This window comes from Dipodomys merriami, unplaced genomic scaffold, assembly GCF_024711535.1.
Source record: "Dipodomys merriami isolate MVZ:Mamm:240054 unplaced genomic scaffold, mDipMer1.0.p SCAF_13, whole genome shotgun sequence".
NCBI lineage: Eukaryota > Metazoa > Chordata > Mammalia > Rodentia > Heteromyidae > Dipodomys > Dipodomys merriami.
This window is the reverse complement of record NW_027202604.1, coordinates 34,747,165-34,762,989: the sequence shown is the minus strand read 5'-3', so window position 1 is coordinate 34,762,989 and position 15,825 is coordinate 34,747,165. Positions and strand designations below refer to the sequence as shown.

The following is a 15,825-nucleotide window of genomic DNA, read 5'->3' as shown; positions in this document are numbered from 1 at the left end:
TAATAACTAGTGTAGGATATCTTGCATAGGCTAATTAATATACATCATTCATATATATTGTTGCTAAAATAGTACCTTGTGATTATATGCGACGTACTATCAAATGTATAGTGCATATTATTGGTATGAATGTAGCCATCGATGGGAGCTACCTTGGGGCTACTACTCTGAGAGTTTGTAGAGAGAGCCACCTGCCCCACCACGGATGTCCAACCCGTCTCTTCCCCAAGACCACTGTCATGGGCCAGCCCCCAACCACACACTGTGACACGTGTCTGAACTGTGATTATTTCTTGTTTCCAGGTCCCCAGAGCAGCTCAGTCTCACACAATAGGCCCCTTGTCACCATGGTGCCCTTTTGGCACTTTAAGATAGGGGGAGGGACAAGGTGGCTTTCTTCTCTAATACCAAGCAGCCTGCCATGCATGAAGAGTCATTGCCACACCAACACACACACACATACACACACACACACACACACACACACACACACACACACACACACACACCAGTTGAGGCACGTGATAGCTGTGGGCTTCTCCTGAGGCTGGTCTGTCACTCTGCTGTGACCTGGTTTATAACGCTTCCTTGCAATTGTAGCCTTAGTTTCCTTTTTCTCCCAGGGAGCCTGGAGATGTGGACTGTTTTCCTGCCTGCATAACCTTTCTGCTCCTCCCCCTCTTCCCTCCTCCCCCTCTCTCTCACTTGCACTTACTCTATCTGCCTGTCTCTGTCTCCCTGTCTCTCTTTGACTCTCTGTCTGTCTGTCTCTGTGTGTCTGTCTCTCTGTCTTTCAATCTGTGCTCTTTCTTTCACTCTTTCGACCCAGTCTCTCCTGTGTTAGCCTGTCTCTTCTCATTCACAAAGTCACAGAACAGGTCTTACCATCCTGCCCCAACACCTGCGGTTTCTTGTGGGTGGTGGTGGTGGTGTTTTAATTGTTTAACTTCATTGACTCTTATTTATTTATTCAGACTTGGATTGTCCCAAAGCTGTTGCTTCTAACATGTGGAGCAAAATTATCTCAGCTACACAATACCTCCCCAGTCACTACCCAGAGAGGCAGATTTTCTTCTCCAGGGGGGCTGGGGGAGGATGGGAAGGGATGGGAAGGGGAAACAAAAGAGGAGGCTACAATGCTTGATAAGAAATGTACTCGTTATCTTGCCCATGTAATTGTAACCCCTCTGTACAGTATTTTCACAATAAAAATAAAATAAAAAATAAAATATTTCTTCACACCACTCAAAACATATTTGTAATCTTAGGACACAAACACACCACACACATACACACACACACAAACACACACACACACACACACACACACACACACACAGAGTCAAATCAATGAAAGAGAAGAAGTATTCCTATTATGGTTTAAGATGCTGTAATTTCACTCATCCTGAATATATTGGATAAAGAAAGTCAAGGATAATATAAGCCCCAATCATACCACATACAAATCAAAACCACATGCTCTTTACTAAGGAATAAGAGGATATTTAACTATTCCATCTCTCTGAGACACACTGGGCAACTATTTTCAATACAGCAGTGTACTCCTTCCCCCTGTGTGGCAGAAACTACTCAATATTGGGAACTCTTCACTCTACAATCTCCCCAATTGGTGGGGCCAGCAATTTGCCAGGCATAAGTATAGCAGAATCGGGGATAATATGATGTGCTCTCATTAAGTACTTTCCATTAAGTAAGTCCAAAGTCATTTCTACATAATCCTGTTCAAAGTCCATTCACAAAATAAAAAAAAAAAATTGAGATTCCTGGCAGAGTTTCCATTTTAAAGAAAACAAAGGTGACAAAAACCCCAACCACAAATGATTTAAAAAAAAAAAAAACAAAAAAAACAAAAAAAAACAGACCTGCCTAGACTTGACTTAAAAGCAAAGACCCTGCCCTTCCGGCAATGTTTACCGTCTCAGAAAATGGCAGATGTCTGCATTCATCAGCCAGAGTCACCTCTGTATTCTCTTCTTTCCTGAACTCTCACATCCAATCCTTACGGAAGGACTGAACTCAAGGCCTGGGTTTGCTAGGCAAGTACCCTACATGAGTCACAAATCCTTTCATTTTAGTTTGCTTTTGAGAGAGGGTCTCTTGCTTTTGCCCAGACTCATCTCATACCACTTTACTCTTACGTCTCCTCCCAAGAAGCTGGGATTACACGCATGTGCCACCATGCCCAGCTGATTTTTTTAGCGTCTCCTTAACTTTTGCCTAGGTTGGCCTTTGAATTATGATCCTCCTTATGATTGCCTCCAGACTAGCATGTATTTTAGGTGTGTGTCATCATACTTGGTTTCTATGGCTAATTTTCCACTAAATCAGAATTGTACAGTGAGCCCAAAATACTTACCATCCAGGCCTTACCAGAATTAACCAGCCCTATCTTTTAAAACGTAAATCAGCTGAGCATCGGTGGCTCACACCTGTAATCCTAGCTACTCAGGAAGCTGAGATTTGAGGATCGAAGTTCAAAGCCAGCCCAGGCAGGAAAGTCTGTGAGACTCTCATCTCCAATTAACCACCAGAAAACCAGAAGTGGTGCTGTGACTCAAGTGGCAGAGCACTAGCCTTGAGCCGAAGAGCTGAGGGACAGCGCCCAGGCCCAGAGTTCAATCCCCATGACCGACAAAAAAAAAAAAAAAGACATAAATCAGCTGAGGTCCACCTCCCCTCCAGTAAAAGCTCAGCAGCCCCTCTCTTTACATTTGGAACAAGATCCAAATTTCTTACTTTAGCGTCTTACCTATGTACGTGTCTCATTAATACATTAATCATAATAAATGCCACCACTTCATCCACGAGGGTTTCTTTCCCACACCAATGGCATCACATTGGAACAATGAGGAATACTGTTATATTACGGATAGGAACTATCCCTTATAGGCTCATGTGTTGAATGCTTGGTTCCTAGCTAGTGATACTGTTTTGGAAGGTTCTGGAAACATTAGGAGATAAGACCTAACTGGAGAAAGTTAAGTCACTGTGGCTATCTCCAAGGGAGGCTGGATATTGTCCTAGCTCTCCCTCTCTCCCTCTCTCTCTCCCTCACCTTCTCCCTGTCTCTTCCCCTCCCCCTTCTTCCCTCTCTCCCCTCTCTCCTCTCCCTCTCTCAATCTTCCCCCTCCCCTCCACCCTCTTCCTTCTCTCCCTCCCTTTCTCCCTCTCCCCCTCCCCTCCACCCTCGACCCTCTCCCCCTCCCTTCCATTCTCTCCTCTCCCCCCCCCTCACCTGCCCTCTCCTTTTCCTCTTCCCTCTCCTCACTTCCCCCCCTCTACTTCTGGCTACCGGGAACCACTTTTCTGTACCACATCCTTCCCACCATGATGGGCTGAAACCTCTTAGACCACAAGCTAAAATGAATCCTTCCTCCATCCCTATAAGTTGTTTTTCTCAGGTATTCTATCACTGTAACAAGAAAACAAACTAATGTAAGTGTATGTCTAAAAAGCCTTTCTTAAGGTATTAGAGGAATTGCTAATTCTCACTAATTCTGCTTCCCAAAAGCCAAACTAGAATAAAGCCACTTATCTCCGAGAGTGTTAGAAAGGATTAAATCAGATAATTTATGTAAACACACCAGCAAAGTATTTACAGACTTCAATCATATCTCTTTCAGACTAGTCTGAATGCTCTTTACTTTTTTAATATCTTTTTTTTTTTTTTTGGTCTGAGATCAAGACTTCAACTCAGCATCTGCGTTTTCCTTTTACTCATTGGGTGGTGCTCTACAACTGGAGGCCAGTTTCTAAGCTCTACTTTTTTACCTTACCAGTTACATGTATTTGAATTCATATTCCATAAGCTATAGGAAAATATATAGGTATATATACTTATATATGTAAATGTAATGTCTCAGATGCAAATTTCATAAGGAACTTTTCCCCCAGACCAACTAAACCATTGCTTCCCCCTAAAATTTGCATCTTTTATGGAAATCAAATACAAACTCCTCTTTCCAATCAGCCAAGATGTTGTTATACATCAATATTTTCATTTCTGGAATCTTATTATCTTTTGCCAAAGGAAACTTGACAAATGCAAAGCTAACAACAAAGCCAATAATGAAGCCAACAGAGGCTTTACTATTGCTTTGGAGCCAAGCAAATGCTTTTTGCTGATATCTATATCACCTGGTAATACATGGAAAATTGGGTCAGATCTCAATTTAGGGACAGACATTAGTGTGGTATGTTATGGTAATCAGTCAGAAAATGCTGTTCTGAAAGAGACTACATTTGTGAATGTGGTTCTGGTTTTGATTATCTGAAGATAGGACTTAAGAAAGGCTAGTCAGCCATCTGCAGCATATACAGTACAGTCACGTTTAAGAAGTGAATATATATATATATTCACATATATTTGTGTATGTATGTTTATATATATTTGTAATTACACTATATAGACACATATATATGTTTATGAGCAGATTTCCAGTTTATATTCTTATATGTCTGAAGAGCAACCAATAAATAAGGTGGGAGCCAAAATGATCAAATCCATTCATCTATCTCTTAAATACTAGAATATTGCCAGGCACCTGTGGATCATGCCTATAATCCTAGCTACTCAAAAGGCAGAGATCTGAGGATGATGGTTCAAAGCTTGCCTGGACAGGGAAGTCTCTAAGACTCTTATCTCTAATTAACCACAAAAAAAGCCAAAAGTAAAGATGTGGCTCAAGTAATAGAGTGCTAGCCTTGTACACAAAAGCTCAGGGACAGTGCCCAGGTCCTGAGTTCAAGCCTCAGGACCAGCATGAATACACACACACAGACACATATGCACATGCACGCATGCACACACACACACACTACACTAGGACATGATCAATTATACAGATCTCTAGGCATTCACACACAGTGAAACCAAAGGAGGATATTGTTATTTGAGGAACACAAAGGTGCAACACCTATGTGCATCTGATCAGATAAAATAATATCTATTTACATTAACTCTAGGAAATGGAAACAAGAGGGTTTTTTTCTTTGCTGCTGTTTTTGTTTTCTTTTCTCTTTACCTTGTTTGTTCATTTATCTGTCTTTGGAAGAGTAAGGGGATACACAAAAATAGTGTGACAAAGGATGAACAAGTGCAGCAGTGGTACTCACTGGACACGATGTTAAAAATGAACCATACAACTTGTGTGTGGGGACAGGAGGGAAAAACTTGGAGAGAGCAAGGGATAACATTTTCCAAAAAGAACTATACTCACTACATGACTTATGTAACTATAACCCTCTATATATCACCTTTATGGTAACAATTTTTTTAATGCATGATAAAAAAGAAAATAGATAAAGGTATTATAGCTATCTAATACATAAAATAAAAAATAATAAATTGTTTAAAGACCTGTAAAATTGACTTATCAGGAATGGTAGAATAATCTGTTTTTCACTGAAAATATATTGGGATTCTGAAGAATAATAAGAATTTTTTGTCAGTCGTAGGACTTGAACTCAGGGCCTGGGCACTGTCCCTGAGCTCTTTCACTCAAAGCTACTGAACCACAACTCCACTTCTAAGAAATGTTTTAATTTTTCCAAATAAATATGCCAAGAAGAAGTGCTTCCAACTCCAAATAGCATAAAAAGAAGGAAGATAACATTTTACAAGACAATCCAGAAATTACATCTTCAATTCTAATGGAATTGAAGTTACACATTGTGAAGCTTATTACAGTTGTTTAAAACATTTAAATTGCGCCTAGAACATAATACATCTGTCTTTTGTATTGTTTTGTTTTGTCAGTTGTGGGGCCTGAACTCTGGGCCTGGGTGCTGTCCCTCAGCTCTTCATCTCAAGGCTAGAACTCTACCACTTGAGCCACAGTGCCACTTCTGGCTTTTTCTGCTTATGCGGTGCTGAGGAATTGAACCAAGGGCCTCATGCATGTGAGGCAAGCACTCTACCACTGAGCCACCTTCCCAGTCCCTAATACATCTGTTTATTACTAGAACTAGAAAACCATTGCTTCAAATTCACAATGTTTTGGAGTTTTTTTCAAAACTCTTTTCTCACATCCGAACACCATTGACTGGCTTCTGGATTAAACAATTTCAATATTCACTAATTTTTAAACATATATTTTCATTTTGCAGATTCATTTATGTTAATTTCTCTTATTAGTGTGATTTGTGACCAAATGACACCACCGAACAATAAAATTTATATGATTCAAACATAAAACAAAGCCCAAATGTCAAATGTCGGAAACAGTAAGGATCCCCTTTTTCAAGCATCTCATTTAACAGATGGTAATATCAACTATCAAAACCAAACATCTTAAATGAGTGATGTTTTCTGCTTTCAATTAAGATTCTAACTTGTTTAAACTTAGGAGTTGCTTCTAGAATCAGGGCTCTGATGCCACCGCAATCAGCCTCAGAAGAAGTTGTGCTTGATTAGTACTGTCTGCCAAGGACAATGCATAGGACAGAAGAGGCCTCTATGCCTTCCCTTTAGGCTTAGCAATAGTAGGACCAAACAGCGCACATGGAAGGAAGGACATAGAGCATCAAGACGAATTCTCTGGCCTTGTAATATGTATAAAGAAACTGAGACCCTGGAGAGGTTCCGGGAAGATGGTGGAGGAGAAGCTGGAATCTGAACAAGCTCTCGCATAGAAAGCAGATTTAGAGTTCCAGTGAACAGTCCTAAGCCAGAGAATCACACCAAGTGTGCCATCACAGGACAGAGAGTTAGTCAAGAGAGGGGAAGCCAAGACAAGGAGACACATCTGAGCGCCTGCCAGCAGCTGCCGCTGCGGCAGCAGGGTCGCTGCAGCGACCACCGCCGCGGGGTCATACCTGAGACACAGAGAGTCCGGGACGAAGGAGCCAGACGCAGCGGACAAGCGGATTCTACTCAACACCAACAAGAACCGACAAGGAGCGGACATCTTCATCCTGCAGTTTGCAGACCAGAGACGACCCAGGATCCAAGACTCGGCGTGAGTACAAGCCCGACGTCCTCACTCCTTCTCAGGGAGCAGAGGAGGGAAGGCCACCCCTCCCCCCCCAGCACCGGTGATCTCCATCTTGGATACCGACAAAGCTCGGAGGAGCTGCCAGCTCCAGCTCAGGCCTTGGAATAAAACGAGTCATTTAGCAGGTCACAAGAACTTAACGGCGAAGTGACCTGCCAGACTCAGCTCCATCCAGGGAAAAGTCACCCAGCTCAGGCGCCAGCCATTGGAGCGGCTTTCCTCATTGGGTAACCAGAGCCAGAGGCTGCCCCTCCCTCTAGCAGCCACCACAATCAATTGAAAAACAGAAACCCTGAGAACGGCTCCAGGCTGGGCACTGTGAGTTTTATCACAAAATAGCCCCAGGGAAAAGGCCTCAACTCTACCCAGAACCTAGACCCATCACTGCATCCCCCTCTTTTGTGATTCTCAAAGCAGATCACCCTCCCAGAAAACTAACCTGGGAGGGGGATCTCAAAATTTTGGGTAAAGCAGAGCACTTTTCTGCCTCTTCCAACAAATTGACTTAAGAAACCAATCAAACCACAGGACCTCAAGCTGACCAGAGACTCCAACAAGAGGCAGGTTACAGAGAAAAGGGAGATACAGGATTCTTCCCACCCCTCCCCCCCCCCCAAAAAAAAGTCAAAGGACTTTTTTTTCTTTTTTTTTCTTCTTCTTCTTTTCTTTTTTTGTTTGTTTTTTGTTTTTTGTTACCATATATATATATATATATATATATATAAATTTTTTCTCTTCTAAAACTTTTATTAATATTTAATTTTTGCCTCTTCTGAAAAAAATAATTGTTTTCCAGTAACTTTTTTTTTCTCCTCCTATAATTTTTATTTTAGGAATATGTGAATGAGCGTTTTCCTTTCTTTTCTTGTCTTCTTTCTCTTTTTCTTTCTTTCTTAATTATCTTTTTGTTTTTTGTCTAGCTCTACTGAACTTCTGATCTTTTCTTCTCCCTTTCCCATCCTTAAGGTTTTTCACATCTCCTCTATGTCCCTCCCTTTCTCTCAACATATTCACATTCCTCTCTAAATAGATGGTCTTTTAATCTCTATAATAACATTAATTTTTACGTTTCTAATTTTTTTCTGGTCTCTTTTCATTCCCCTTTCCGTCTCTTCTTTTTCTCTCTCTCTCTACTTGCATCCTACCCAACCCATTTCCTGCATTGTGATTAGGACATAGTTAACTCTCCCTGTGCCTCCCCACAGCAATCTATTCCTATTTTTTACCCACATCTCTCCCTAATCCTAATAATTTCTGGTTTTCCAAATTCTTTTCTGCGGTTTGAAGTCCTTTAACATATAGTTGTTTGATGTTGAATAGATGTATCTGTTGAACTAGATTGTATCTGTAGACTATTGACTGTACAAATGCAAACTTTGGTTGATGGTTGCCTTTAGATAGTGTTCTAGCACAAAACTGGTGCTATCTTCATCTCAAATGGGCAGAGTAAGCCAGAAAAACACAAGAAAAATGGCAAATTCGGGTATCTCAATTCCCAATCTTGATAATCAGGGATTAGAACAGATAATGAATAATCCAGAGGAGAGTTCCCAAATAGCTCTACAAACACTACTAGCAAACATGATAAATGAGAAGTTCGACAATGTACAAAGGACTCTGTATGAGCGTGATAGGGAGAGAGAGGAGGCATCCCAGAAGTTTATACAGGAATATCATAAGCGTGAGGAAGCTACACAAAAACTGATACAGGATTTGCGTGAACAACTTGATAATACTCAAAGAGAAAGGGAGGAATGGCGTGAGCAGGCTGAGAACACTCAAAGAGAACTGCAGGAATCCCACGAACGCGAGGAAGCTAATCAAAGAGTAATACAGGAATTGAGAGACCAGGTAGAGAACACACAAAGATCACTAAAGGCATCCATAGAATCCATTAACAAAGAGCTGAAGGAAGTCAGGGAGACCACAAAGCGAAAGCTGAATGGAACCCAACAGAAGGAATGGGAGTCCAAAGAAACCATATCCAACCAACTAAGTGATTTGAGGACAAACACTGAACACCAAATTAAGGAAGTAAAGAGATTCATACAAGACCTAAAACAGAGCTTCAACAAAGAACTTGAAGCCATCAAAGCTGACCAATTAGAAGGAAAAGAGATAAAAAACAAAGTAGAGAGTCTTGACAGCAGGTTAGACCATGCAGAAGATCGAATCTCAGGGATGGAAGACAGCCTAGATATTATAGAGAAAGAACATACAACCATCCAAGACAAGTCCAAGAAATATGACAGATCTATTCAACACCTGGAAGACACCATCAGAAGGCCTAACTTAAGGATAATGGGTGTAGAGGAGCACCTAGAAACAGAAGTTAATGGTCTAGGAAATTTGTTTAACAGGATCCTAGCAGAGAACTTCCCAAACATGCAAAAAGATAGGCCTATTCAGATACAAGAAGCCTTTAGAACCCCAAATAGACCAGACCAGAATAGGACATCCCACCGTCACATTATAATCCACACAGGATCAACTCAGAACAAGGAAAAGATCCTTAAAGCTGTCAGGGAGAAAAGGGCAATCACCTATAAAGGGAAACCAATTAGAATCACCTCAGATTTCTCAGCAGAGACAATCAAAGCAAGAAGAGCCTGGAATGATGTGTGCCATGCCCTAAAAACAAACAACTATCAACCAAGAATACTGTACCCAGCTAAACTCTCCTTCATAACTGAAGGCCAAATAAAAACCTTCCACAGCAAAGAAAAATTGAAACAATACATCTCCACCAAACCAGCCCTACAAAAGATTCTTAAAGATGTCCTACACATAGAAAACCAACAAGACCACAATAAAGGCCAACAAACTGCACCCAAACTGAGAATCCAAGAACCATAGGAAGAACCCAGTTTTCGCAGCGCCCAAGAAGGTAGAAAACATGGCAGGAACTCCCAAATACCTCTCAGTCCTATCTCTTAACGTTAACGGACTGAACTCTCCAATTAAGCGACATAGACTGTCTAGTTGGATTAAAAAACAAGACCCTTCTATCTGCTGCCTGCAGGAGTCACAGCTTGCCCGTAAAAACAAACACATTTTCAATGTGAAAGGCTGGAACAAAATCTACCAAGCAAACGGCCCTCATAAACAGGCGGGAGTTGCAATCTAATATCAGATAAAATAGACTTCAAATTAAAATTCGTGAGAAGAGATAGAGAAGGTCGCTACATACTAATTAAAGGATCTCTCCTTCAGGAGGATATTACAATTCTAAATATCTATTCGCCAAACAATGGAGCACCCAAATTTATCAAAGAAACACTACTTTCCCTCAAATCCCATATAGATCCAAAGACATTAATTGTTGGGGATTTTAACACACCACTCTCCCCACTAGATAGATCAACTCGGCAAAAACTAAACAGAGAAACCGCAGATCTAAACAGCTGCATAGATCAACTAGACTTAACAGACATTTACCAAACATTTCACCCAGCAGCATCAGAATACACATTCTTCTCAGCAGCACATGGAACGTTTTCTAAAATAGACCACATTTTAGGCCACAAAGCAAATTTGTCTAAATTCAGAAACATTGAAGTTATACCTTGCATTCTCTCTGACCACAAGGGAATAAAATTAGAACTCAACACCAAAAGCCACCAAAGAAAGTCCGGTATCACATGGAGACTGAACAACACACTGCTGAATCATGAGTGGGTCATGGAAGAGATTAGAAAGGAAATTCAAATGTTCTAGAGATCTGAAACTAACAATTTAATGACACATCTAAACCTCCTTGAAAAAGAGCAGCAAGATAAACCCCAATCCAGTAGACGGAAAGAAATAATCAAAATTAAATCAGAATTAAATGAATTAGAATCCAAAAAAACTATAGAAAGAATCAACAAAACAAAGAGTTGGTTCTTCGAAAAACTTAACAAAATTGACAGACCCTTAGCAAATCTTATCAGAAAAAGGAGAGAACACACCCAAATTAATAAACTCAGAGATGAGAATGGAAACATCACCACAGAAACAACCAAGATTCAGAACATTATAAGGGAATACTTCTCAAAACTTTATGCTAATAAGTTTGAGAACTTGACAGAAATGGACCTTTTCCTAGCAAATATTGACATGCCAAAACTAAACCAAGATGAGTTAAACCAGCTTAACAGGCCCATATCAAACATTGAAATAGAAACAGCAATAAGAGACCTCCCAGCTAAGAAAAGTCCAAGACCAGATGGTTTTACAGCGGAATTTTACAAGGCCTTCAAAGCAGAGCTCACACCAATACTCCTCCAACTCTTCAATGAAATTGAAAGAGAAAGCTCACTACGCAACACATTCTATGAAGCCATCATAACCCTCATCCCAAAACCAGGCAGGGACTCATCAAAGAAAGAGAAATCTAGATGCATTTCTTTGATGAACATTGATGCAAAACTTCTCAACAAAATTTTGTCCAATCGACTTCAACAATTCATCCAAAAAATCATACACCATGATCAGACAGGATTCATTTCAGGGATGCAAAGCTGGTTCAATATACGCAAATCAATTAATATTATTCATCACATCAACCGGAGCAAGAATAAGAACCACAGGATTATCTCAATAGATGCAGAAAAAGCATTCAACAAGATCCAACACCCCTTTATGATGAAGGTTTTGGAAAAATTAGGAATCCATGGAACATTCCTCAATACAATAAAGGCTGTATATGACAAACCTACAGCCAGCATTATACTCAATGGTGAAAAACTAAAGCCATTTCCTCTTAACTCAGGAACAAGACAAGGATGCCCACTCTCTCCACTTCTCTTCAATCTAGTATTAGAATGCCTAGCTACAGCAATAAGACAAGATGCAGACATAAAGGGGATCCAAATAGGGAAAGAAGAAATAAAACTCTCCCTCTTTGCAGATGACATGATCTTGTATTTAAAGAATCCCATAGACTCCACTCCCAAATTACTCAAGCTGATTCAAAACTTTGGCAAAGTAGCAGGTTATAAAATTAACCCCCAAAAATCAATGGCTTTTCTGTATGCCAACAATGAGAAAAGTGTGGCTGAAATTAGGAAAGCAACTCCATTTGTAATAGCCCCACAAAAAATAAAATACCTAGGAATTAACTAAAGAAGTGAAGGACCTCTATGATGAAAACTTTAAAATCTTAAAAAAGAAAATCAACACAGAATTTAAAAAATGGCAAAACCTCCCATGCTCCTGGATTGGAAAGATTAACATCGTGAAAATGGCAATACTTCCCAAGGCTATCTACAAATTCAACGCAATACCTATCAAAATTCCAACCTCATTCTTGAAGGAAATAGAAGAGGCAATCCAAAAATTCATATGGAACAATAAAAGACCCCGAATAGCAAAAACGCTCCTCAATGGAAAGAACACTGCTGGAGGAATATCAATACCAAATTTCAAACTCTACTATAAAGCCATAGTAATCAAAACAGCTTGGTATTGGCATAAGAACAGACCTCAGGACCAATGGAATAGAACTGAAATCCCAGAAATGAACCTACAGACCTATAGCCATCTAATCTTCGATAAGGGAGCTAAAACAATAGAATGGAAGAAAGACAACCTCTTCAGTAAATGGTGCTGGCAAAATTGGTTAACTACATGTAGAAAACTTAAGCTAGATCCTTATATATCACCCTGCACCAGAATCAACTCCAAATGGATCAAAGACCTTGAACTCAAAGCAGACACTCTGAAAACATTACAGGATGGAATAGGAGAAACCCTAGGTCTCCTTGGCTCAGGCCGAAATTTTCTGAATAGAGACCCGGAAACACAACAAATCAAAGAAAGGTTGGACAAATGGGATTGCATAAGGTTGCACAGCTTCTGCAGGGCAAATGACATAGCTAGCAAGATCAATAGAAAGCCCACGGATTGGGAGAAGATCTTTACTAGCCATACAACGGACAAGGGTCTCATATCTAAAATATACTTGGAACTCAAAAAATTAAACCACCCAACAACAAATCCTCAAAGAAACAACTGCCCAATAAATAAGTGGGAGAAAGACTTAAAGAGAAGCTTCTCTGAAGAAGAAAGAAGGATGGCCAATAGACACATGAAGAAATGTTCAACATCCCTAGCCATAAAAGAAATGCAAATCAAAACAACATTGAGATATCACCTCACTCCAGTTAGAACAGCAAAAATCAAGAACTCTAACAACAACAGATGCTGGAGGGGATGTGGACAGAAAGGAACCTTACTTCATTGTTGGTGGGAATGTAAACTTGTTCAACCACTTTGGAAAGCAGTATGGAGGTTCCTCAAAAGACTTCACATAGATCTCCCCTATGATCCAGCAATCCCGCTTTTGGGCATTTACCCAAATGTTTACAAACAAGACCACACTAAAGCTACCAGCACAACTATGTTTATTGCAGCATTATTTACCATAGCTAAGATATGGAACCAACCCAGATGCCCCTCAGTAGATGAATGGATCAAGAAAATGTGGTATATATACACAATGGAATTCTATGCCTCCATCAGAAAGAATGACATTTCCCCATTTGTTAGGAAATGGAAAGGTTTGGAAAAAATTATATTAAGTGAAGTAAGCCAGGCCCAAAGAAGCATAGGTCCCATGGTTTCCCTTATTTGCAATATCTAGTATAGGTATGAGTCAAGCGGAAAAGGTCAGATAATGTGATGTTAGGAAAACGAACCCTTAGATGTGTATTTTAATGTTTTTGTTTCTTTAATGCATGTGTTTCTAACGCATTTATAAGATTATCTCTTTGTTGCTTTGTATGTCCCTCCCCCACAGTGTAACCCCCGCTTTCACTATATTTGATATCAGTATAACATGTGGAGGAGATGGGGACAAACAAGTCGTTTAAGGATTCAGGTGGACCTGTTGCAACAATGAGAAGTACAAAATGTCATGTCAAAACCAGCTTTACAATGTCGGTGTGGGGGGGGAGGGGGGTATGATTGGGTGGGGGGGAGGGGGGAGGCTGGGAAGGGAGGTGAAGGGTAAACAAAGGAGGAGGCTGCAATGCTTGGTAAGAAATGTATGCATTATCCCGCCCATGTAATTGTAACCCCTCTGTACAGTATGTTCTCAAATAAAATAAAATAAAAAAATAAAAATAAAAATAAAAATAAAAAAAAGAAACTGAGACCCTGAGAGGCAAAACTATTTTCTCTGAAATGATCCAGTGACAGAATGCAGATTCTAATTCAGGCCTGTTTACCCTCCAAGAGCCATGCAGGTGATCACTGTACTCTACGGGTCATCCCCAATGACTTACTTTTCCATTAGTTCTTCTCCATCCTACCTCTCACTTGCCTCTGATCGATCTTATCCTAAAACAGCCTTGGGATCCATTTCTTTCCCACTCACACTGTTAGCTGCTGATAGAAAAGCACGTTGTCACCTTGTCAATCTTCTCTTTCGGGTCCAAACTTTGCCATTTTCTGAAGCTCGCCCACTGAAGTCCCCAGCTTTTCTTTTTCCCCTTGCTTGGTTTACTCCTCTATGGAGGAATGACTCACGAGTCACAGGAATACAAACCCAGCTGTGTGCCCGAGATAATTACTTCAGCGTAATTAAAATGAGCTACAGGCTGCCAAGTTAACCACCAAAACATGATGCTGCACTTTCTCTCCTATCTGCCTATCCATTCTCAGTCAAAAAAGAGACTGTGTGCTCGGATGGGAATCCCCAGCCCTAATGCATTAATCTCCACTCCTCAGCTGCCTGCTTAAAGGATCATCTCGGAAGTGAGTCTTCCTGCAGCTCAAGGGGAAAACTCCTGATGCAGAATCAGAGGGCTCCACCGCGACCACTTGGCTCAATTGCTGTTGGTGAAACCCCTCCCTCCCCACCCCTGCCAAATCTGTGACAAATACTTAGATTCAAGCAGAGAGCCACAGGATGTGCAGTGGGGGAAAGGAAGAAAAGGAGCAGGGATGGGAGGAAGGAGCCAGGGCTCCGGACAGCTTCCTAACCTTCCTTAATCCACCATGCTTGTCTCCTGTAGCCCTTTGTCACACCTCAGCATAACTCTTAAGTTCCTCTCCCTCTTAAGTCAGGTGCCCGCAAGCGGCATCTGAGATAGATTCTCCTGCAAGCCATTACTTACAAGAATACTGACCATATAAGATGATGTTAAGCAAAATGAACCCCAAGACAGGGACACAAGTGGTTTTTTCTTGCCTGCTATTGTTTTTAACGTACTTATAATGCACTATGTGATTCTCTTGCTTCTTTTGTATGCTCTTCCCCCACAGTATAACCCCTGTTTTCACTGTATCTGATTCTGGTGCCCTGCATCTTGTATATACATTTTTCTAATTTGGGGAGGGGAAGGGATATAACAAATGCTTAAATAAGGATACAGGTTGACCCATTGTAACAATGAGATGTACAAGACATTATGTTGAAAACGAACTTTACAATTTGGGGTGGGGAGGGAGGAGGGTGGGAGGCAGGGAGGGAAGGCATGGTAGGGGGAAAATAAAGGAGGAGGTAACAATGCTCAATAGGAAATGTCCTCATTACCCCTCTGTACAGTATTTTTACAATAAATAATATATATGGAAAGAAAAAAAGAAACATATATAAGAGTGGCTGTGCATGATAGGAAAAAAAAAAAAAAAGGTGCTTTCCAGGGAGATCTCAGCCTAACGACAGGAGGAGCTCGGAAGTATCCCTTGTAGCACAGAATTCAGACCACAGCCTCAGTTGGTCCACGCTGCATGCCATGCTTGTGTTTGGGAGCTGGATGTACTTCCTGGTATGCATTACTATGAGACAAGAGCAATCCTCAGGAAAGGAGAGTAAGTGTGA

At 40.7% G+C, this 15,825-nt stretch overlaps 1 long non-coding RNA gene across 1 annotated transcript in view; it reads right to left on the bottom strand.

The window, feature by feature from the left end:
- Positions 1-14,470, bottom strand: part of LOC138824558 (uncharacterized) — an 89,108-nt gene extending 74,638 nt beyond the window's left edge. The window contains exon 1 of the long non-coding RNA XR_011371133.1: positions 14,411-14,470. This is a non-coding gene — a long non-coding RNA (uncharacterized lncRNA). The remainder of the gene's footprint in view (positions 1-14,410) is intronic.
- Between the last annotated feature and the right edge of the window lie 1,355 nt (positions 14,471-15,825).